The 21693-nt window shown below is 46.0% G+C and overlaps 1 protein-coding gene across 9 annotated transcripts in view; it reads left to right on the top strand.

Annotated features, from left to right (window-relative positions):
* The window catches only part of MYRIP (myosin VIIA and Rab interacting protein), a 220558-nt gene that overhangs the window by 116708 nt on the left and 82157 nt on the right, over positions 1-21693 (top strand). The window lies entirely within an intron of this gene.

The following is a 21693-nucleotide window of genomic DNA, read 5'->3' as shown; positions in this document are numbered from 1 at the left end:
GAGGCCACTTTCAGCCCTGTGTTTCACCCAACTGCAGAGTGTACTTGACCTTTCCTATGTGGATTAATCCCATGTTTGTTGCATTGGTTAAATTTCTAGCTGTTTATCCAGGGGCTACCATATACATGTTTTCCAAAATACTGTGGAGCCACAAATAATTGTAATAATAAAAATTCTTGCCCACAAAAAAATTAAGGATCTAGGAGTAAAGGTAGACATCATGCAAAATATTCCCAAATTGCATCTGAGATATGTGACTGTATCAAGCACCACAGCCTGTCTGTGGTGCAGTTCTGAGTGAGTGACTTGAATGAGAAACGCGGGTTCACCGGAGAGGACCAGATAGTGCCCGGTCACTGGAAATGGTTGCAACCATAACTTCAGCTTTCTGCTTTGCCATCTCCTTATCAGTTTATCAAAAAGAGCCTGCATGTCCCCTGTTGTGTTTGGTTATCTATTGTGTTAAGAGCATGTAAATTTAAAATGAGAAGTCCCTTGTAAGGGTTGTTGTTATAGTTAGGATCACCTGTTAGTTCTTGTCAGTTTTTTGTGCCATATGTATTGTATTGTCATGTATTTCTGTTGTCAATTTAAAATGTTTAACTTTGAGAGGTGAAAAGACTTCAGATGCCTCGATCGTAGGTGAATGGTGGATCACTGTTCCTTGTATCGGACGTGACACAAGCAACGGAATGCCCCTTGGGTATTCCCTTTGTCACTTTTTATTGGGTTGAAATTTATCTTCTTGACAGTTTATTGCATAGATTCACTCAAACATTGTAAATAGGGACAGAGCAGCTGTGTTTTAAGAGTGAGCTCAGACGGTATCAGCTTTCGTCAGCTGGGGTCGAATTGACTCGAGAATGATGTTCGCACTTTTCTCAGGACGAAATTGGCTCCTAGTCCTTTGCTTCATTATAAAGACTGTTTTCTCTGATTTCCATTTTTTTTGTCATTTTGTGTTACACCTTTAACACAGGCCATGTGGGAGACTGTTTTTAGGGAATGAGAACTTAATCCTCGGAACCAAAATCGAAGCACATCTCCTTATGCTGTGGCATTTGCTGCAGTTTCTCAAGATAGCTTGGGGCTTCCTTTCTTTTCTCTTGGAATTGAACATCCTTTTTACTTTGATTGCACTACCACATAATTCCTAAATTAGCATACTGCCCTTCTGATATCAACACCACACTATGTTTTAGAGACATCCCAAGGGGTTTGCCATGTCCCTGGAGAAGATAAACTATTAAAAAATCATTATGGAATAAAGACATTCGCAGGATATATGTGAATACAAATATACAAATAAACAAATACATGGAGAACTATTGACCCTCACTAAAAAGCAAGGGAATAGGGATTTATGCTTCAAGTAGCTTTTTTCCCTCATTAAATTAGTGACTTTTCCCCTCGTTCTAGTCAGTGTTGGCAAGGAAAGGTTGCAAAAGGCACTCTCATTGCTAGCAAAGTCTAAACGGGTATGAACTTTACTAACATTTATCAAGAGCTGTAGCATATCGACAGCCTTTTACCCAGTGATTTCATTTTTGAAGACCTATATATACTTAGAAACAACAGAATTTTTTTTTTTGAGAGGGCATCTCTCATATTTATTGATCAAATGGTTGTTAACAACAATAAAATTCTGTATAGGGGAGTCAATGCTCAATGCACAATCATTAGTCCACCCCAAGCCTAATTTTCATCAGTCTCCAATCTTCTGAAGCATAACGAAGTTCTTACATGGTGAACAAATTCTTACATAGTGAATAAGTTCTTACATGGTGAACAGTACAAGGGCAGTCATCACAGAAACTTTCAGTTTTGATCACGCATTATGAACTATAAACAATCAGTTCAAATATGAATATTCGTTTGATTTTTATACTTGATTTATATGTGGATACCACATTTCTCCCTTTATTATTATTTTTTTTTTTTAAATAAAATGCTGAAGTGGTAGGTAGATGCAAGATAAAGGTAGAAAACATAGTTTAGTGTTGTAAGAGAGCAAATGTAGATGATCAGGTGTGTGCCTGTAGACTATGTGTTAATCCAAGCTAGACAAGGGCAATAAAACATCCACGGATGCAGAAGATTTCTCTCAGAACAGGGGGGGTGAGGTTCTAAGCCTCACCTCTGTTGATCCCCAATTTCTCGCCTGTTGGCCCCCCTGCAACTGTGCCTGTCTTAGGTTGTTCCTCCCTTGAGGAATCTTACCCGTCTCTGGCTAACCAGTCATCTTCCGGGGCCATACAGGGAAATGTTAAGTTGGTAAGTGAGAGAGAAGCCTTATTGTTTGAAAAGGTTAGCTTTTTACTTCTTTGCAGATTTATGCCCTGTGGCTTCTATGCCCAGCATTTGTCTTGAGGTGTCTTTACCACTTGGAGGAATTATGATACTCGGTAAATTCGATATGAGGCACGAATTCTATTTAAGGGTTGTAATTAGGAAGGAAGAAGAAAAGCTATAGAAGTAGCAGGCGGAAGAAAACATGGGAAGATTGATTATTTCTTTGACATATCTTCTTGTAGGGTAACTTAAGCATGTATAGGTTTTAAACTACTAATTAAATTGCGCACACACATTAACATAATAGGAATACAGTTATATAACCAAAGCAGATCTATAATTACCAGCCATCTCCAGTGAAACCAAGAAAACCAGTTAGGCACCTTAGGCATTTGTGAAAATTTATCTATGATATGATGGATATTGTCCAACTGTACTTGAACAGTCTGAGAGAAATCAGACAAATTAAAACAACCCATTCCTGGGAACTGTTCACATCCCATATGTTCTTTTAACAGTAGATAGTCTGTAGTTGTAAGATTTTGGAGCCCTACAACTTGCACTTCTCCTAATTCTTGGTTGAGTTCCAACAGTATAGATCCAGTCAAATTTGTTGTTTTACTGTATGCACAGGCCAGCTTAGATATCTCCTTCCTCATTCCCATGGCAAGTCCAGGAACTGGTGGGATGAGTGCATCTACAGCTGTAGCAGTGCGTGGATCTTTGTTGAGGTTTTTTGATGATAATCTTCTGGTATGACTCTTCCAGAGAGTGCTGATGTTGGAAGTTCTTCTTCATATTGTATCTTAGTTCATTTTCTGGGTAGCCAAATTAGGCTTTGATCCTCTGTATAAACACAAACAGACCCTTTGCCCACACTTTGATATGCCCTTTATACCATTGTGTAGAACTCCTTGGAGGTCACCACACAGGAACTGCTTTTTTTTTTTTTTTTTTAAGAGAAAGGAATATTATCAGAGAAATGTACCTCCATAGCAGATCATCTGACACCCTTTAAGTGATCAAAATTAAGGATATTTAAAGCATGCATTAATCGTTGATTTACAGTTAGTTTTATCCTATCAGGAAGTAATCCCCCTTTTCTTTCTTTCTTTTTTTTTTTGTTATCATTAATCTACACTTACATGAAGAATATTATGTTTACTAGGCTCTCCCTATACCAGGTCCCCCCTATAAACCCCTTTGCAGTCACTGTCCATCAGCATAGCAAAATGTTGTAGAATCACTACTTGTCTTCTCTGTGTGAAACAACAGAATTTTTAAAAATACTGTTCAAAAATGAGGTGTAGTAAATGAATTGTAGTATAAAAAACAGGAATAATCTGAATGCCCAACAAAGGATAGTCAGAAGTTAGGGCACATTTAACTTGACAGTATAAGATGAGCCCTTCAAAATAATGTGCATATTGCGTTTGCACGGGTAAATTCTCCTATTAAAATGTTAGATTAAAAACTGCAATGCAAAATGTCTATGTAATCTCTATGTAACAAAGAAAACATGAGATTCACATGGCATTGGGAGGTAGGCTTATGGATAGTTTTTCACTTACCTTTATCTTCTACTTTATTTCCAAGTTTTCCACATTTCACATGTGTGCTTTTATAACCAGGTGTAAGTAAAACAAGCATAAGCTGGGGCTTGCTCCTCTCTCTGCTCCCCATGCTGAAGTCCTATCCTCCGTCACCCTGTGTGGCTCTTCCTCCTGAACCCGCTGCTTAAGCCACAGAGCCAAAACAGCCAGCTTCCCGGGGCAGATGGAGCCACTTGGGACGTGTCGTTTGCAGGCCTGGTTGATGGGCAGCCCAGGTCACAGGGAGAAGCCTGTCCATGACACATCTCCATGGAGACAGGCCACACACACAGCACTCAGCCTCATCGCTGTCAGAGTGACCTGCATCCAGAGGCAGCTGGGAATTCTTTAACTCCTCCCCAGTGAAAGCTAAGCTTCTGTTTCCTGTTCACGAGCTCTTTACTGTTGATAGGTAAAATATATCAAGAGTGCCTGCCATGGGCATAGGCATGGGAGTCATTTCCTTGAATCCTTGTAAGAAATCTGTGTGGGCTGATCAGCCCCCATTTCAAGGCAGGGAAGTCTAAGACCATGGGGCTTTCCCACGTCACCTTGTCAGTCCCAAGTTAGGTTCTCCTTACCATCTTCCATGAGCATAGCCTTGGCATCTGGGCACTTTGCTCAGCCAGCCACCTGCACCCTGTTTTTGAGTCTGTAGAGCAGTGGACGCCCTATGCTCCAAAGTGGTGTCACAAGGATAGTGTAGGTTCTGTTGCTCTTGCAGGCACCGAGTGTCCACAGGCAGGTAACTGCACCCTTGGGTTTCCTGTGCAGCCAGGCAGCGAGGACACAGGGGTGGACGCAGGGAGGACAGGCAGAGTGGCCCCGCAGTGCCCCCACCATGTTGAGCATCGGTGCCGCCTCAGCCCTGCACTCTGGCAGCCCACAGTCTGCTCCACCTGAGGCCTTTTGGCTCTAACATTATCCTTTCTGGTCCATGGGGGCAAGTGGGTGCTGTATCCATGAGTGACTGAGTTTTTAGGAAAGTACAGACTGTGACGTGCACATTAGGACCGTGAACCAAATCTGAGGTGTTTTGGTAAACCATTGGCCTCTTGACACACCTTTTAATAGGTTAAAAAAAGGAAGAAGAAAGCTTTACCTTGACCTACAAAGTTTGATAGGCTCCTGGTTAAATCTGGAGTATCAACAGTGCCTGAGCATTTAGGATACATTTTTAGGCTGGCAGCCACAGGTCTTCAATGATATGAGTTTCTTTAAGGGGCTGTGATGGTTAATTTTATGAGTTAGCCTGCCTAGGCCATTGCTGCCATATAGTTGGTCAAACACTAGTCTAGATATTGCTGTGAAGATATTTTTAGATAAGATGACTAAAAATCAGTGGACTTTGAGTAAAGCAGATTATCTACCTAAAGCGTGTGAGCCCCAGGAGGCCTAAGAGCCAAAGGATTGATTCCCCCAGAAAAAGGGAATTCTGCCAGCAGATGGCCCTTGGACTCTGGCTGCAATATCAGCTATTCCCTGTGCCCCCAGCTGCTGGCCCCCCTGAAGGTTTAGGACCTGCCAATCTCCACAGTCATATGAATCAGTTCCTTACAATAAATATCCGACAGATGGGAGGTGAGACTCCCAGTGGTTCTGCAGACCCTTGACTAACACAGGGGTCTTCAAAGAATGTAGGACCGTGGGAGAGGGGAGAGGGGAGGTCGGAAGGAGAGAAGAAAAGTGGGAGGGGGGCCGCATGGTGTGTTCTTCAACCTAGTCCCAGAGGGGCTACATGTAGAAAGTAAGGAAGCTATTTTCATGGTGGGGAAACATTGAGGCTGTGCAGCCGAGTGGACAGCATATGATACAGATGGGGGCTCTGCTGCGTGGACAGGAGTTCAAGGGTGGGAGAGTTCTGGGCCTGGAAACACCCAGGGGCCCAGGCAGTGTTTGGCATTTGTTTGGAGAGCAGGGCCCAGCAGAGGAAACTCCCAACCCGGTGGTTTCCTTGCAGCTGGGCCACAGCAGGGGCTGGAGGGGAGAGGTGCCCTTGGTGACTACCCAGGACTCTTCCCCAGGGCTGGGAGACAGATCAGGAGACCTCAGGGGTGGAGAGGATGCCCTGCTTTGCCAGGCAAAGGCACAGAACCATAACACTGGAATTGTTACATGTGTAATTTCCCACAGGCTGGGAGCATGTGGGGAAATTCAGGTTGTAGTATTAAGGCAGGCATTGACTTGGGCAAAACAGGGAGGAAGGAAAACAGGATATTGAAAAATTATAGAGTGGACCACCACGGTCAGTAAGCGGGTTCATGACCCAAACTGTGGATCAGTCAGATCCTCTGGGAACTTGGACCTCAGATGGAGCCACATGTCAATGGGGACAATTAAGCTGGGGCCAGTGACAAATGATGGCTATGGGTAATGTTCCCATTCCTGGGGTCCCTGGCCTTGGATTGTCAGCTTTTCCTCTCAGCTCTGTAGCCACCAGGACTTACCATCAAACCACCTCCTCACAGAGGTTATCCAGAGCCCATTTCTTCTGCTTAAAACAGGACCCAAAGAACATAACCAGCTCAGCAGAGATCATGCCATCAGAGCTGAAAGGCAGAAACCATAGGCAAGATGGTGGAGAGGCCAGCGGCCTTCCTGGTATGGGACTGAGCAGGAGCTCCTGTGGCTTTGAACCCATTTTCTGATCTTTCACACTTCAGTGCGGCATCTGCGATTGGCAGGCCTAGCCAGTAATCAAATGCAACCTACAAGGAAAGGATTTGGTGACTTTCTGATTTTCTAAAATCCAGGTGCACTAACTAGATGTGGGTTACAAAGGGATTGAGGGCCTACAGGGATGGAGGAGAGGCAGGCAGGGCCTGGCCTTTGCAAAGGCCAGGAGCACCCGTACTGCAATCCCAGCAGCTGAGATTCTCACTCAGGCCAGCAGCCCCGTTCCTGCCAACTGCAGACCCAGGGCCACAGGAAACGTGGGGCTGGAGACATGGGGCTTCAGCACCATTTTCTTTCAACAGTGACAGCCTAGTGGATGTCGTTGTCATCAGCTTTGCCCATTGACATGGTAGGGGGAAAAAGGCCAACTTTTTAACCATTTTAGAATCTGGCACTTAAATTTTTGTCCTCTAATTTGAGGCCATTAGCCATTTCCCTTCATCACCTTCTTAGCATATAGTTAACAGAGCACATGCCCACCAACCACGTCAGTGCTTGGCACAGCATGGTGACGCTGGGATGAAAATATAAGTGGCTTACGTATTAGATATATCACAATGTGCTCTAAGGTTTTAGGGGAAAAAGTAAATAAAAAGGGAAATTTCATCTTTTGATCAAACAGTGAAACAAGGTTATCAAATGAGAACTAAACTGCCTTCATAGAGAATGTTCCTCCTTCAGCCCCTAATTGATGCACCACTTAAATTTAGGGAGAAAATCTGTAGAAAGTGTTCTGTGAAATTGCGTTTCAGGGAAGTGAGCGGTTTCTAGAGCAGGTGACACTGAAAATGCATCCCCCTGCAGCCGCTGATCCCGGCCGAGGCAGTCGAGGCAGTCTGGTTTCCCCCCGTGCGAATGAGGGGCCAGGTGGTGGGGTGGGAGGTCAAACGCTCTGCCGGCACACACCCTGCTCCGTCCACAGCCCTGGGGACGGAGGCCACTAGGAGGCTTTCTTGGGCACCGCACCTCCAGAAATGGGCACAGGACCTGGGCAGAGCCAGTTCCACTCTCTGCCGCCCTGCCTGGCGGCGTGGGGTGCTCGCAGCCTCCCCATGCAGAGTGGGAGGGCAGCTGAAGCTGAGGAAATCACGAGGGGGCCCAGCACAGCGAGGGTGCAGGATGTGCGGGGGAGCCGGGCAGTGGGGAGGAGGCCTCTGGCTCTGCGCAGAGCTCGGTGGCTCTCAGAAGACCAGTAGCCTTGCTTCCCAGCATTTTCTGCTCCTGGGTATGACAACCTGAGGGTGACTGGGGCAGGGGGCGCAGCCCACACCCATCCTGTGATTCAGGTCCCTGTTGGCAGTGTTCATTCCACAATCTCACTGTCAGTTTTCCTGATGGAGAAGATAGGACACGTGGGCTGTTTTCAGCTTAGTACCTGCTAACATTAGACCTCTGGCTTGGAGCTGGAGGCCTATACCCCCTTCTGACCCCATCCAGCATGGCAAGGACCTTCTTGTCATCTGTCCTTCGAGTCCTCCCCACTCCAGACTCTCTGAGCTCATGGTTTTCTTTCCTGGAAGAATGTGGCCATTCTCTCAGCTGCCGTAGGAGAAGCTTTACTTAGAATTTTAGATCACAGCCACTTACATAATACTGTGTGCTTGGCAATGCTCTGGATTATGGTGAGTAGTGGCTCTGCTGTTGACGGTGGGGTCAGAGCAGGAAGCCGGCCATGAAGAGGTTCAGGAACAGGTTGAACAGGTGAGAGCTTGTTAAGCAGCTTTGGCCGAACAGATGGGCCTGGATGGGCTGAGAAGCCACACAGCACACCCTAAAACTAAGCAGGTTGCATGCCTTCCTGAAGCCAGCAGACCACAGAACTACCTGTCTGCGTTCACATTCCGCTCAACACGCCAAGGGAGGGTGACCAAGCCCACCTGTCCAGTCATGTCTGCACCTGACTCAGGAAGTTAGTCGTGTCATTGCTGGGCTTGACCTCGGGTTAGTGTTGCCCTTGGGGCATGTGGTATACTGGTATCGATGCCCCCCACCTCCCACCCTAACCCTTGCCCTCCAGCACCCCCCAGGCCTGCCTCGTCCTGGGGAGCCCCAGATGCACGCCCCGGATGCACAGAAAGCCTCAGTTAAGATTTCAGGGAAGCCTAAACAAAGCCCTGTGGCAAAGGCTGCCTGGAGCCTGTTTGTTCTTCCTGTTTCCTTTAAGCCTGAGTTCAGGACAGCAGACCTTTCAAAGGGGCTGGATTTCAGGAGATGAATGAGAACTACCTCTTCTGGAACTCAGCAGAGCTGTTCAGGGAGTGGCTCTGTTCATGCCGGTGGATTCTGTGTGCGTGCGGTCCCCTAACCAGGGAGGAGACAGTGCTGGCAATGAGCAAGGCACCAAGGGCTATGGTGACTGTCCCTGCCCCATAATCATGCCCTCCCTAACCTGGTAGCACACGTGGATAATGGAACCTGATACCCATTATCAGGACAGTGGGGACCCTCAGCTGGGCCTTCCTCTGCAGGCAGCGCCTCTCCGAGGAAGGATGGGTCTGTGATCTCATGAGGTTCTTTCCCACCAACATTCATTTTTTAAGTCCATGTGGCCTCCATCACACACATCTGGATTGGAGTCCTGGATCAGCCACTAACCTGAGCAGCTTATCCGACCTTGTTGAGTTTGGCAGTAAAGAGACTTCCCTGAACAGGCGAAGGTAAGGGGGAGGGGCTTGCAGACCACTTAGCTGTGCTGCAGACCCCCGACAGCTGCTCTGTGACTGTCTCCATTCTGAGGGTGTCAAATAGCTCTTCCCTCCCCTAGTAAGCATGGGTTACTGCCTCGGCACACGAAGGCATTTTTTTCAGTTGTGTGACTTCACTTTTCAGCACAGGAAAATGACTCAGTCTTATAATTAATTCCTATAGTTTCTTTCCCAGCATTGACCTGAGGCAGTGAGACATTGCACCTGAGAATCAGCAAGTGAGGGACCTTCCTGCCTTCTGAAAGGTTTTGTGGGCTCACCCAGTGACTGTCTGAGAGACTACGGTCACATCACTGTCTCATAACCTGCGGTGTACCCCTGCATGCTTAGTGCCCCTAACTGAGAACGGGCACAGCAGACTACAGCTTCACTGTAAGCCCAGGTAAGCTCTGTGCTGGATCATGATGCTGTTCATTTCATCCTCCTCCCCGGACAGAGGTAATTTTCCTGGTGGCGGGGCAGTTACTGCCCCTCAGGGTTAGGTCATAGCCCCACAGGTCCCTTGTGCCAGGGTTTCAGGGCTTTGGGGCTGATTAGGGAGAAGGTAAGACCACCAGAGGCTTCACAGAGGGGCAGGGCATGGCTGGGTTGCAGGAGAGGGGAGTCCCCGTTTGCAGGGTCTGTCCGGAGCTGCCCCTGGGTGGCGGCTCGGGGAGGGGTCCTAAGCCCAGGGTCAAACAGCGCTGTGATGGGTCAAGCGCTGGAGCCCCACGGCCCGGCCTCGTCACCACCAGACTCTGCCTCATCGAGGGCCAGCAGGTGAGGAGCCTGATTTTGTGGGATATGCAGCTCAGGCAGGTGCTGAATGGCTAAAACCCTGCATGTTTGGACTATTTTGAAAATAATTAGATGTGTAAGGTTTTGAGCGTGGCACTGATAGGCCATGAGCTCGGGATGCAGTGGCAGAAAGAGCAGCAGATGATGCTTCTCTGAGCTCCGGATTCTGTTGCCAAGGGCAACGTGAATGCTGGCCCAGTCAAGACTAAGGCTGAGAACTGCCTGTGCTTTTATTTTATTTATTTTTTGATTAAAGTATCATTGATATATAATCTTATGTTGGTTTCAGTGTACATCACAGTGGTTCAACCATCCCCGTGATCATCTTATATTGTGATTGCAAATTATTCTGCCCTTTCATCCCCTGCCCCACCCCCACACCTACCCCAACCCCTCCCCAATGGTAACCACTAGTCACTTCCCAGTGTCTATGAATCGACTACTGTTTTGTTCCTTCTGTTTTGCTTTGTTTTTATATTCCACAAATAAGTGAAATCATACGGTATTTGTCTTTCCCCACCTGGCTTATTTCACTGAGCATAAGTTGGTTGGTTTTTTGGGGGGCGGTGGTGTGTGTGGTGAGTGGAGTAATCACACCTTGCATTAGATTTAGGGACACTGTATGCAAGGAGCTATTTAGAAATCTTGATTCCTAAGCGCTGGCTCTCCCTAAGCAAAACGGGACTGAGGGACTGAGTATGTCTGTTAGCAGGGCAGGTCCCCTGCACCTGGCCTCAGTGCCGAGCGTGCATGAGGATGAGCTGCCACCACCAGGGTGGCAGACACAGCTGGAGAGTTCTGGGCTCCACGGGCCTCTGCTGCGGCATGCTGTCACCAGGGAAGCCTGGGCCTGCACGTGAGGCCCAAACTGGTATTATTATCATCCCTAATGGACAAACCAAGGTCTTCCTGCTGACTCTGCATTGTGGTCTGGGGGGGAGGGTGGCTCTTTGATTTTACTTCTTTAGAGGAAACAACTTTTCTTGTACTAGAACTTACATTTAATGGATGCTTAGTTCTGAGATTAGATAGGTACCACTGTCCTAATGCTTACTGTGTTCAAGTTCTACAGGTGACGTGTGAGCGTAGTAAGCAAACAATGCCTCTTAAGACTCAGCCAGATAAATATTAATGTCTCCATTTTGGAGAGGAAAACAACACCCAGAATGATCAGGCACATGCCCTCAGTCACAGGGGTGGTAAGTGCTGACATGCAGTCTAGTCCCACCCCAGCTTCTGCCCCACGTCAGTGTTTCCCTAGTGTGTCCTAGACACATTTTGAGAGGCTGTTCCTTTCTTCCCTTCTTGTGGGCAACCAGGTCACAATTCTGAAGACTTACATTCCTATTTAAAATTAAGGCTACTCAGTAAAAATCCATAGCGTTGCCAATGGTTACTAGAATCTGGGTTCATAAACTAACACTCAGTTCATAAACTGGCATGTGTGCCAGCCACTTGCTGTGTGCAGCCAGCCCCTGCGTCCTAGACTTTACTTGCTATGCTCTGTGCCTGGGGCTGAGTCCCCAAGTTCCCCTCTGACCTGGCCAATGGCAGGCCCTGGAGGGAGACAAGAGGAAAAGGGAACACAGGGTAGGCGTCACCACCCACACCCCAGGCAGCATCCCTGGCGGCAGCTGCATCCTTTCTGTGGTCTGGTCCTAGTGATGCCACCTCTCTCCATCCTTCTGCCCTGGGTGAGAGCTGCTTCCCCGTTCTTAGTCTCCAGGAGGTCTGCTGTCCTCTTTGGGGTCCTGGTGGCTTCCTTGTCTGTGTAACCACTGCCTGTGTGAAAGCTCGTCTTCTGGGGGGACCCGGAGTCTCCCCTTCTGCTGCAGGTGCCATGCAGGCTGGGCCTGCTCACGCTGTACTCCATGCAGACTGGGCTGAGCTCACAGATCACAGATGTTCTGACCATTTTCAGGAGAGATGTGTCATTGTTCATACACCATCAGGGGCACTTTTAGTTGGCTGTGGGTTTTAATCACTGCTGTTTTAATTTTTACTAACAAAGTGATGTAGTGTCTCTTCCTCACTATTAGTTTGGTGGTTGTAGGTTGTATTGAGGAGCCTTCTGTGTATGATCGGAATTTGTATGAAAAGTATTTCTGGCATTTTATTTTTTATAACAAATGCACCTGAGTTTGGGGATACCATTTTAAATATTCGTCTTCAAAACTCTTTATCACTCAGTTGAGCTCTTTTTCCTTGAAAAATGGAAAGGAATGAAGCAAGTCAGCTTGTCTCTTGTTCTGCCTGTGTGAATTGTGGTTCAAATTTAAAAGAAATAAAAAGCAGGTGGATTCAGAAAAGGCTCAGCTGATTTTGCTGGTCAAGCACTTACCAAGCTTTGGTGGGCCAGTAATCACTTGGGCATCTTGCTAAAACACAAAACCTGGTTTGTCAGGTCTGGGGTTGGTTGGAGGACCAGGGTTGTACATTTCCAGTCACCTCCTGCAGGTGCCCCACTCTTGCCCCACACCATACTGGAGTAACGACATCTACAGGTGCATGGTGCCGGCCATGCAGGGCTGGGGGCACGTCATCACTTGGGGCCAGGAGCTGAGCAGTACGTACGCTTTGCGCAACCGCCTTGCCTCCTTCTAATGCACCACAGCCAGCCTGGCATTCCGGGTAAAGCTTCACGTGATTGAAATTTCAGTGCTGTTCTTGCATTGAGGTGCGTGATTCCAGTCAGTCTTCTAATGAGAATTCATTGTGTTTACAAATGTACTCATGTCAGAGCATAGTTATTAGAAAACTGCCTTCACAATAAGTGCCTTGAATAGCACTTACAGTGTGATAAGTAGGTTTTTTAGGGAAACAACACAAAAAGCTTGGTGTTTTTTTAGTTCTTATTTTTATATTCTGTGATCTTTTTATGAATTTTGACCTTTTTAAATTCTTATTTTCATATTCTTTCATTCATGGGGCTTCCTATTCCCTTACACTTGGAAGCTAAAGCCCTGATTTGCATGAAGAACATTGAGTAGGATTTCTGGAGGGAAGACAGCCTGATCGGACATGAAGGTGCTGACCCAGAAATTACTTGTTTCCAGTGTCCTCAGGAAAATGGAGATGGACATGGAGATTTGTACTCCAGTATGCCAATTACTGGTTCAGTGCTACCTGTGGACCAACGATGCCCATGCCTACATTTCTAGTCTAAATTTCAGTCCCAGAGGAGTATAGCCAAATGCCCAGCAGGTCTTGCCACTGGGGACATGAGGGTACCCCAACTCAGGTGTCCTAAATGAACTTATATATTCCCTCCAAACTTGCCTCCCCATCCTGGAGTCGTGTGCCGATCACAACCCCCTCATCTTGGCAGGGGGCATCATCCACTGTTAAACTGTGAGCAGTGATTGGGCCCCAGGACCTTGCACTGGATATGATGCAGCAAAATGCTTTAAAAATGTGCCTGAATTGAACTAAACTCCAAACATGAATGATCCTTACAACTCAGAATTTTTTCTGAGAACTGTGAAGAATGACCTGATGAGTTTCTTTGTTACTTCTACTGGCAGGATACAGTGAATTCCCACGAATCTACAATCCATATGAGCAAAGCTTGGTGCTTTTTTAATTCTTATTTTTATATTCTGTGATCTTATTTTTATACTCTGTGATCTTTTTTAATTCTTATTTTCATATTATGTATCTATATATTTTGTATTTTTTTCTTACCACATTTCTTGCAGCCCATCTCCCTCCCTTTTGCATGCATTCCCACTATGTGCCAACATCATGATAGGCGCTTGAGGAGGCTGTCTTTCATTTTAAAATCTTCAAAGTCTATTTTGTAAACTCCATTCCAAAATGAGGACACTGAGGTTCAAAGAGAGTGATTACTGACTTCCCCAGTGTCACCTACAGCTGAGAGTGTGTTGGAGGGCCACCTCTCTCTCCCTTGTGGCTGTAGCCTTCCTAACTCACCAGGGAGTACTGTCTTTCTTCTACTTGGAAAGCTTAGAAATGAGGTAGTGCCATTCTTTTATGTTTATAAAATAGTGTATGTTTCTGGAACTTGAAAGTGAATGTGACCACCCATGATGTTATTCAGGGATAGCAATAAAATAGTTTCATGCCCTACATTCCCTTCAAGGTACTTTTCCTATTTGTGGTTATGGTTTTTGATGCACCATACTCTTTCAGTTATTATTCATTTGTAATTTAATATCTGATGAGACAAGTTTCCTCCTGCCCCATGCTTTCTCTTTTTCAAACTTCTCTTAGCTAGAGAAAAGTTCCTAATTTTTTTAAAACATGAGAACTCTCTCCATCCCTTCTGCCTTCTGTGTGGGAGGCTGTTCTGGAGTTCTAGACACAGAAGCCAGAGCTCTGCCCATGCAGACCAATTCCACCAACAAAGCTTGGATTGGAGCCCTCAGTAACTGGTGGCCAAATGAATCCCAAATGTGCTCATATCATTTAAGAGATCAACTTATTTAATGCTTATGGAATCATCAGTTTTCCTCCAGATGGCTTCCTTGAGCTGGGAGTTAGGGAAGACATTTGACACTAGGTGATGAGACAAGGCTGAGAGAAAGAAAAAAAAAAGCCTTAGAGGATTTAGAAAGTGATTCTCTGTAGCTGCAAGAAGGGGCTTTGCCTTTTGCCTTGGATGGAATTACACTGCAGAAGACAGTTTATCCAGAGTGGGTTCCAGCTGCCCTCCAAGAAGTTCCCAAGCAAATGTTCTTCGCTCCCCACTTTGCAAACCAAACAGATTAGCCCTTGTGGCTGTGGAAAAGAGATGCTCCGCTCTGACTGGAGCTGCTTGCCAGCCCTTCTCCACGTCCCCCTGTAACTCCAGAAATTAGATGTTGTTGCATTTTAATACTTGGGAACTGGAATGCTTCCGTGGCTCAGCAGGTCCCCAGACACCTGAAAGCTGTGGGAGTGAGGACGGTATATCAACTTTGAGATACTTCCCCGGGCCAGGGCCCTGGGCTAGACCAGAAGGTCCCTGGGGTCCCCAGGGTTTTGATGCCTCAGTGAATCTGACACAGGCAGGCCTCTTCCAGAAGCCTGACCTTGGGGTCATGAGGTTGCTGCCAGCCCCTCCTCTCTGACTTGAACACTGGCCGCAGAGGATTGTCCCTCAGCTGGCTCTCTCCAGGGATGGTGCAGAATCTTCGTGTCATCCCATGGGGGCACGAGGGCAATGCAAAGAGATGGGCATGCTCCAGCAGCAGAGCCCACCAAGATCACACCGCATGTGCTAGTGGTCCAGCCTGAGCGTTACACTCTCCCCAACCCAGTCCAGCCCTCCGCCCTCAGGGTCTTGCTGCAGATTGCTTTTGTTGAAGCCAACACACTGCCATGGACATGCTTGTGTTGCCTAATAGACCATTAGTTCATGGTGGGAATCAGCAAAAAGTGGGTGGGCCGATGTGTGGGTCAGAGATCACTGGGTGCTGCATCCTCTCAGCCCAGCCCCACAAACCATGTGCACCCTGTGAGTTTCCTGGGAGCCTTGGATTTTAAAGTAAGTGAAATAAAAGCAGTAATCAAATGAGGGTAATCATGACTGAGCTTTCTGGGGCTTCCAGGAAAGCTGTCCACATCAAGTCTAAGTCACACATGACCTTAAAGGAAGAGCTTGCTGCTCTCCAAAGCAGGCTCCAAAGGACTCAGTCCATCCTCCATTTCCTGGCCCCAGGCCGTGCCCCAATTCCAGCCCCAGACTTGCAAGCTGACCCTTTCTGTTTTAGAGGTCATTAGGGCTCCTGAATGACATTGAGTTTTGATGTAACCAGGGAATGGAGACCCCATCCTATGGTGGACTTGGAGTATTAGGACTCTTGGTTGCAAGTAATAGAAATGCAACTCAAAAAGGCTTAAAAGGGGAGATTTATTGGCTCATGTAATGAAAAAGTGAGGTGTTGAGCTCAGGCTGGAGTAGATGCAGGTGTTCAAAGTCTATCCACAGGATCCAACCCCTCCCACTGTCAGATCAGCTTTTGTTCAGAGAACCATACCACCTCGTGAGGTGGCCCAGCAGCTCTCACACAGCTGCCAAGCAGAAAGGGAGTCCCTTTCCAAGGGCAGCAGTAAAGGCTGCCAGCAGACACTGACAGGCAAGGTCTGTGTCATGTCATGTGGTCACCCCCAGGTGCAAGGTGGTTATCAGTCTTTCCAGAATAAAGGCTCAGTTGAGGAGGAGGGGAGAGGGTCCCAAAAGGAAAAGGAACGTCTTCTGTCAAAAGAATGAAGGGCACAGTTACAGCCCTCCCCGGCCAAAGCCGCTGTAGGCCCTCCCAGCTGCAGAGATGAGCCACCAGCAGGTCCCCCTGGGGGCCAGCTGCCCAGGGGGCAGGGCCAGGGGCAGGAGAGGCAGTCCTGAGAACATTCTCTTCTAGAAGCACTTTTCTTGTCTGCTGTTAAAGCTTTCAAATAAATCATAAACCCAGAGGTTGTGGTTCCCAAGGACAAAGTTCTCTGTATTTTTTTTCTTTTCTGCTTTAGTATTCTAAATTCTGAAAATAGCTTTATGGGATTTTTTTAAAACGGCAAATGCTTATTGTAATAAATTAAAATGCTATGGGAAATCGGCTGAAGAGAGCCAGCCACCCTTCACATCACGTGCCTGAGGACACACACGTGCATGGTTGAGCTCCCTTATTTGAATCTCTACTAAGGCACGTTCTTCTTACTCAGTCGTGCTACATTTTGATCAATCACCAGTAAAAATGAGACTCATCCTTGTAGAGTTTCATGAGAAATCATTGAGGCCTTAGTTTGTGCCAGACACCTTACTGCTTACGTTATATCCTCTGACCTTCAGCCTGAGAAGGCTGTTGCTCTCATCAGCGCACCTTACAAAGAACCCAAGGTTTACAGGGATTATGACCACCCACGTAGTGAATGCCAGGGCCTGGGCCAGTCCCTCCACCCCAGCTCCCATGCTCACTGCATGCGACTTGATGAGAATCAAAGTGAGGCAAGGACAGCTTGGGCCCAGTGCCCGAGAGAGGAGCTCTCGGTTAGTTGTGTCCATTTTCATTGGTAGCAGTGATGCTGGTGACATACATAAAAGGGATGATACATCTCTCCGGGCAAGAAAAACAAAAGCAAAAATGAACAAGTGGGACTACATCAAGCTGACAAGCTTCTGTACAGCAAAGGACACCATCAATAGAACAAAAAGGTATCCTACAGTATGGGAGAATATATTCATAAATGACAGATCCAATAAAGGCTTGACATCCAAAATATATAAAGAGCTCACGCACCTCAACAAACAAAAAGCAAATAATCCAATTAAAAAATGGGCAGAGGAGCTGAACAGACAGTTCTCCAAAGAAGAAATTCAGATGGCCAACAGACACATGAAAAGATGCTCCACATCGCTAGTTATCAGAGAAATGCAAATTAAAACCACAAATAGATATCACCTCACACCAATAAGGATGGCTACCATCCAAAAGACAAACAACAACAAACGTTGGCAAGGTTGTGGAGAAAGGGGAACCCTCCTACACTGCTGGTGGGAATGTAAATTAGTTCAACCATTGTGGAAAGCAGTGTGGAAGTTTCTCAAAATGCTCAAAATAGACATACCATTTGACCCAGGAATTCCACTTCTAGGAATTTACCCTAATAATGCAGCAGCCCAGTTTGAAAAAGACACATGCACCCCTATGTTTATTGCAGCACTATTTACAATAGCCAAGAAATGGAAGAAACCTAAGTGTCCATCAGTAGATGAATGGATAAAGAAGATGTGGTACATATACACAATGGAATATTATTCAGCCATAGGAAGAAAACAAATCCTACCATTTGCAACAACATGGATGGAGCTAGAGGGTATTATGCTCAGTGAAATAAGCCAAGCAGAGAAAGACAAGTACCTAATGATTTCACTCATATGTGGAGTATAAGAACAAAGAAAAAAATGAAGGAACAAAACAGCAGCAGAATCACAGAACCCAAGAATGGACTAACAGTTACCAAAGGGAAAGGGAAAGTTACCAAAAGGAGGATGGGTGGGAAGGGCGGGATAAGGGTGGGAAAAAAGAAAGAGGGCATTACGATTAGCATGTATAGTGCATGGGGGGCACAGGGAGGGCTGTGCAACACAGAGAAGACAAGTAGTGATTTTACAGCATCTTACTATGCAGATGGACAGTGACTGTGAAGGGGTATTTGGGGGAACTTGGTGAAGGGGGGAGCCTAGTAAACATAATGTTCTTTCTGTAATTCTAAATTAATGATACCAAAAGAAAAAAGAAAAAACAAAACAAAACAAAAAGGAATGATACAGGTGTACATTCTATTTTCAAAACTGCTTTTCTCCCTCAGTGAAGAAGGCAGGCTTTTGAATGCCATCTTTCAATCGAGCCAGACTGTACACCTGAGGCTGTCCTCCTGCCCTTGAGTCTCCCTCCTGCGCTGCACTTGGGGACCAGAGTGGACTTTGGTGTGGAGTCACTGGCCACTCCTTTGGGGGTCTCTTGTCAATGTGAGGCTACTTTAAGGACTTACACCCACACCACGGGTGAGGAATGGAGTGTGTACCAGCTTTCTGAAAGATTAATATCTTCACACCTGGCAGGTCTGCATCTGGAATGCACAGTCATGGATGTGATTATTTAACTGCCAATATATGCACTGCAGAATTGTTTATAATAGCAAACAAAATGGAAAATATTCAATGTCCAAAGGTAGGAGATTGATTACAAAAGGCACGCTGATCCATACCTGAAGAACTTGGGGATTCCTAAAAGGCCATGGGGACAACCTCTCCACACAAAGTCAATCAGAAATATTAAGTGAAAAAATAGGTCTAAAAGAGTGTACGTCCATCACTCACTGGCTTTGATTGTCTGCTGTGTGCACCACAGTGGTCTAGGTCCTGGGATACAGGAATGGGAACAAACCTGTCTTCCATGAGGTCATGTTCTATTGAAGCAGGGAAGTCGATAGCAATTTAACATGTGCGCACCGCACACATGCACACACGATTGCACACACACTCATACACAAAAAACATGCACATACACAACACACCTTCATGCACATGCTTGTACACACATGCACACAGAAACAACATTCATGGTTATATGCACACACATGCTCATGCACACACAAAACATGCACACACAACACACTCGTGTTCACACATGCTTGTGCACACACCCATGCACACCGATGCTCATGTACACAGGATTACTTATGCACACACACGTACACACATAGTTGGTCCATTCCAGCTACTGTAACAAAATTCTGCAGCCTGGGGTCTTGTGACTAACAGGTATGGATTTCTCACATTCCAGAGGCTGGAGTCCAAGATGGAGGTGCCCGTGGGCTGGGTGTCTGGTGAGGGGCTGCTTCCTGGTTCATGGTCAGCCACCTTGTTGGTCCTCACATGACAGAAGGGGTGGAGGTCTCTCTGGGGTCTTTTGTGTAAGGACACTAACATTCTGAGGGCCTCGCCTCCAAATGCCACCATGTTGGGGGTTAGGTCTCAACATGTGAACTTGGGGGAACACTGACACTCTATAACAAACACCAGCAGATGTCAGGCTCCAAAGGTAGAACTTTGGGTGTTTTTTTCAATCCTCTTTTGTTTGTTTTTATTTCAGTGCTTTTACAGTAACGCATGTAACTAGTTAAAAAAAATAAAATAAAATGGTATAATAAAAATGAGGAGTTAGCATCTCAGAACCACGCTCTCTCCCTCCCTCTCTTTACATCCAGGCTTCTATCAGGCAATCTGATGATTTAATTTTGCTTTCAGCAAAAAATGCAAGTATCTTCATGGCATGGGCCTTTCATGCTTTGTCTATTAATAGGATGTGAAAAGTAAACAGCATTTTAATTATGTAAGTATTATTGGCTGCAGACCACGTCAGGAAGTGAAGTCCACAGAGAGAATAAAATGTGCTCCTTGGCCCTGGGCCTTGGTTGCCAAGCAAGAATGGGGGATATCTGTTCCCGACACCACTGGTTGACAAAACCTTACAGCTTTTAATTTACTTCCTGTTTAGACCACAACTTCCTGGAGCTGCTCTTTAGTGTTGCTTTTGTTTTTCCTGGGGCTTCTAACAATCTGTCCTCATTCTTATCAACAGAGGAAATATGTGGGTCCTCCTTTTGTTCCCCTTCATCCCGTCAGCTCCTGGGCTATACACTTTCCGAGGGGCCTCTGTGCACCTCTCTTCCAGGTCGGCCATGCAGCTGTCACCTGCGACCTCTGTCCCCTGTGCTCCTGCACTAACTCTCTCTTTCTAGAGCCCCACCATTTCCTCTTTCTTGGATCGTTTTGGATCTCCTAGAGTACAACTTAAGATTTTTCTCCCAGAAAGCACATAAACTTTCTGAGACCTTACATATCTGAAAACGTCTTTATTTTGGCTTCATCTGATGAGCATTTGGCTGAGCACAGGAATCTAAGTCATGTCATTTCTTCTCTGTGCTGAGGAAACCCATGCTCACTCTGTTCTAGTACACTGGTTTAAAATTTTAATGTCATTATTATTTTTGTTCATTTTCAGAATACCCTTTTTTTTCTGTCTGGAAGCCCCTACCGTTTCCTTGTCTTTAAGGATCTGAATTTTCATGAAGATGTAGGTGGGCTTGTGGGCTTTGTTTGTATTTCATTTGTTCTTCTTGGCAACTGGTAGGGGCCCTTTTAACCTATGTTCTTAGCTTGGGGTGTTTTCTTCTATTGTGTCTCTGATTTTTTGTCCTCACCTTCATTTTCTCTTTTCTTCCTTTCGCTGAACCTGCTGGAATGACCCACACATACCCCTTTCTCTCATATGCCCCATCTTTTTAACTTCTTTACTACGTTCTGGAAAATTTTATATTGATGCTAACTTTAAGATCTTCTACTAAACTTTTTTTACTCATCAAATGTTCTATATCCAAGAAGCCATTGTCCTCTGATACTATTATTCATTAGAATTTTAAAGTTATTTTTGTTACCCTGTATTACCTTCATTTCCTTTGTTAAGATTTTGCTCTTGGTTTATCTTGGTCCTTTGGATTTTTTCTTTTGCTATTGGATTGTTTCAAATGTCTGATGGCCCCTGTTGTCTGTTCATGATTTTTAACAAAAGACTTAGCTGACTAATAAGGTGAGCAACATGAGCAGGTTAGTATTCTCAGTAGGTCTCTTCTTTGAAAAGTGGGGTAGGGTGCTGACTGAGAGCTCCAAGTTTGAAAGCCAGCAGGCAACTGGCAGGCTTGGCTTTAGGATAGACAGAGAGGGTCTGGTGAGCAGGCATGTGCCTCCCCAGTGGCAAACAAGAAGGGCTTGGCTGTAGGTGGCAATGCTCATGTTAGAGTCCTGCTCCTATTCAAATAGGTTTCCAGTTTTATTAGAGGACTGTTCTCTATTTTTGGCTTAAGGACAAAGCATCCATGGAGCAGTTGTCCATTCGGTTGGGAGCAGGGATGGGGACCAGAGGCCTCACGGCTGCCTACACACCATTAAATTAGCTTTCTGAATGCTGGATTCCGGTCCTATTCCCGCCCCCACCAGCTCCCCACTGAACCGGTCAGTCTGCGTGTCCCAGCTCCTCGGCCTGTTTTGAAGGATGAGGTTCTTGCTGTTGGCTTTATGCTGTCTTTCACTTTCAATTTTCCAGAAATCCGTTAGAATCTCTGATTCTGCTTTCACCCCCATTCTCCATTTT

Source organism: Manis pentadactyla, chromosome 14, assembly GCF_030020395.1.
Source record: "Manis pentadactyla isolate mManPen7 chromosome 14, mManPen7.hap1, whole genome shotgun sequence".
Lineage (NCBI taxonomy): Eukaryota > Metazoa > Chordata > Mammalia > Pholidota > Manidae > Manis > Manis pentadactyla.
The sequence above is the reverse complement of the archived record's forward strand: the minus strand, read 5'-3'. Positions and strand labels throughout refer to the sequence as shown.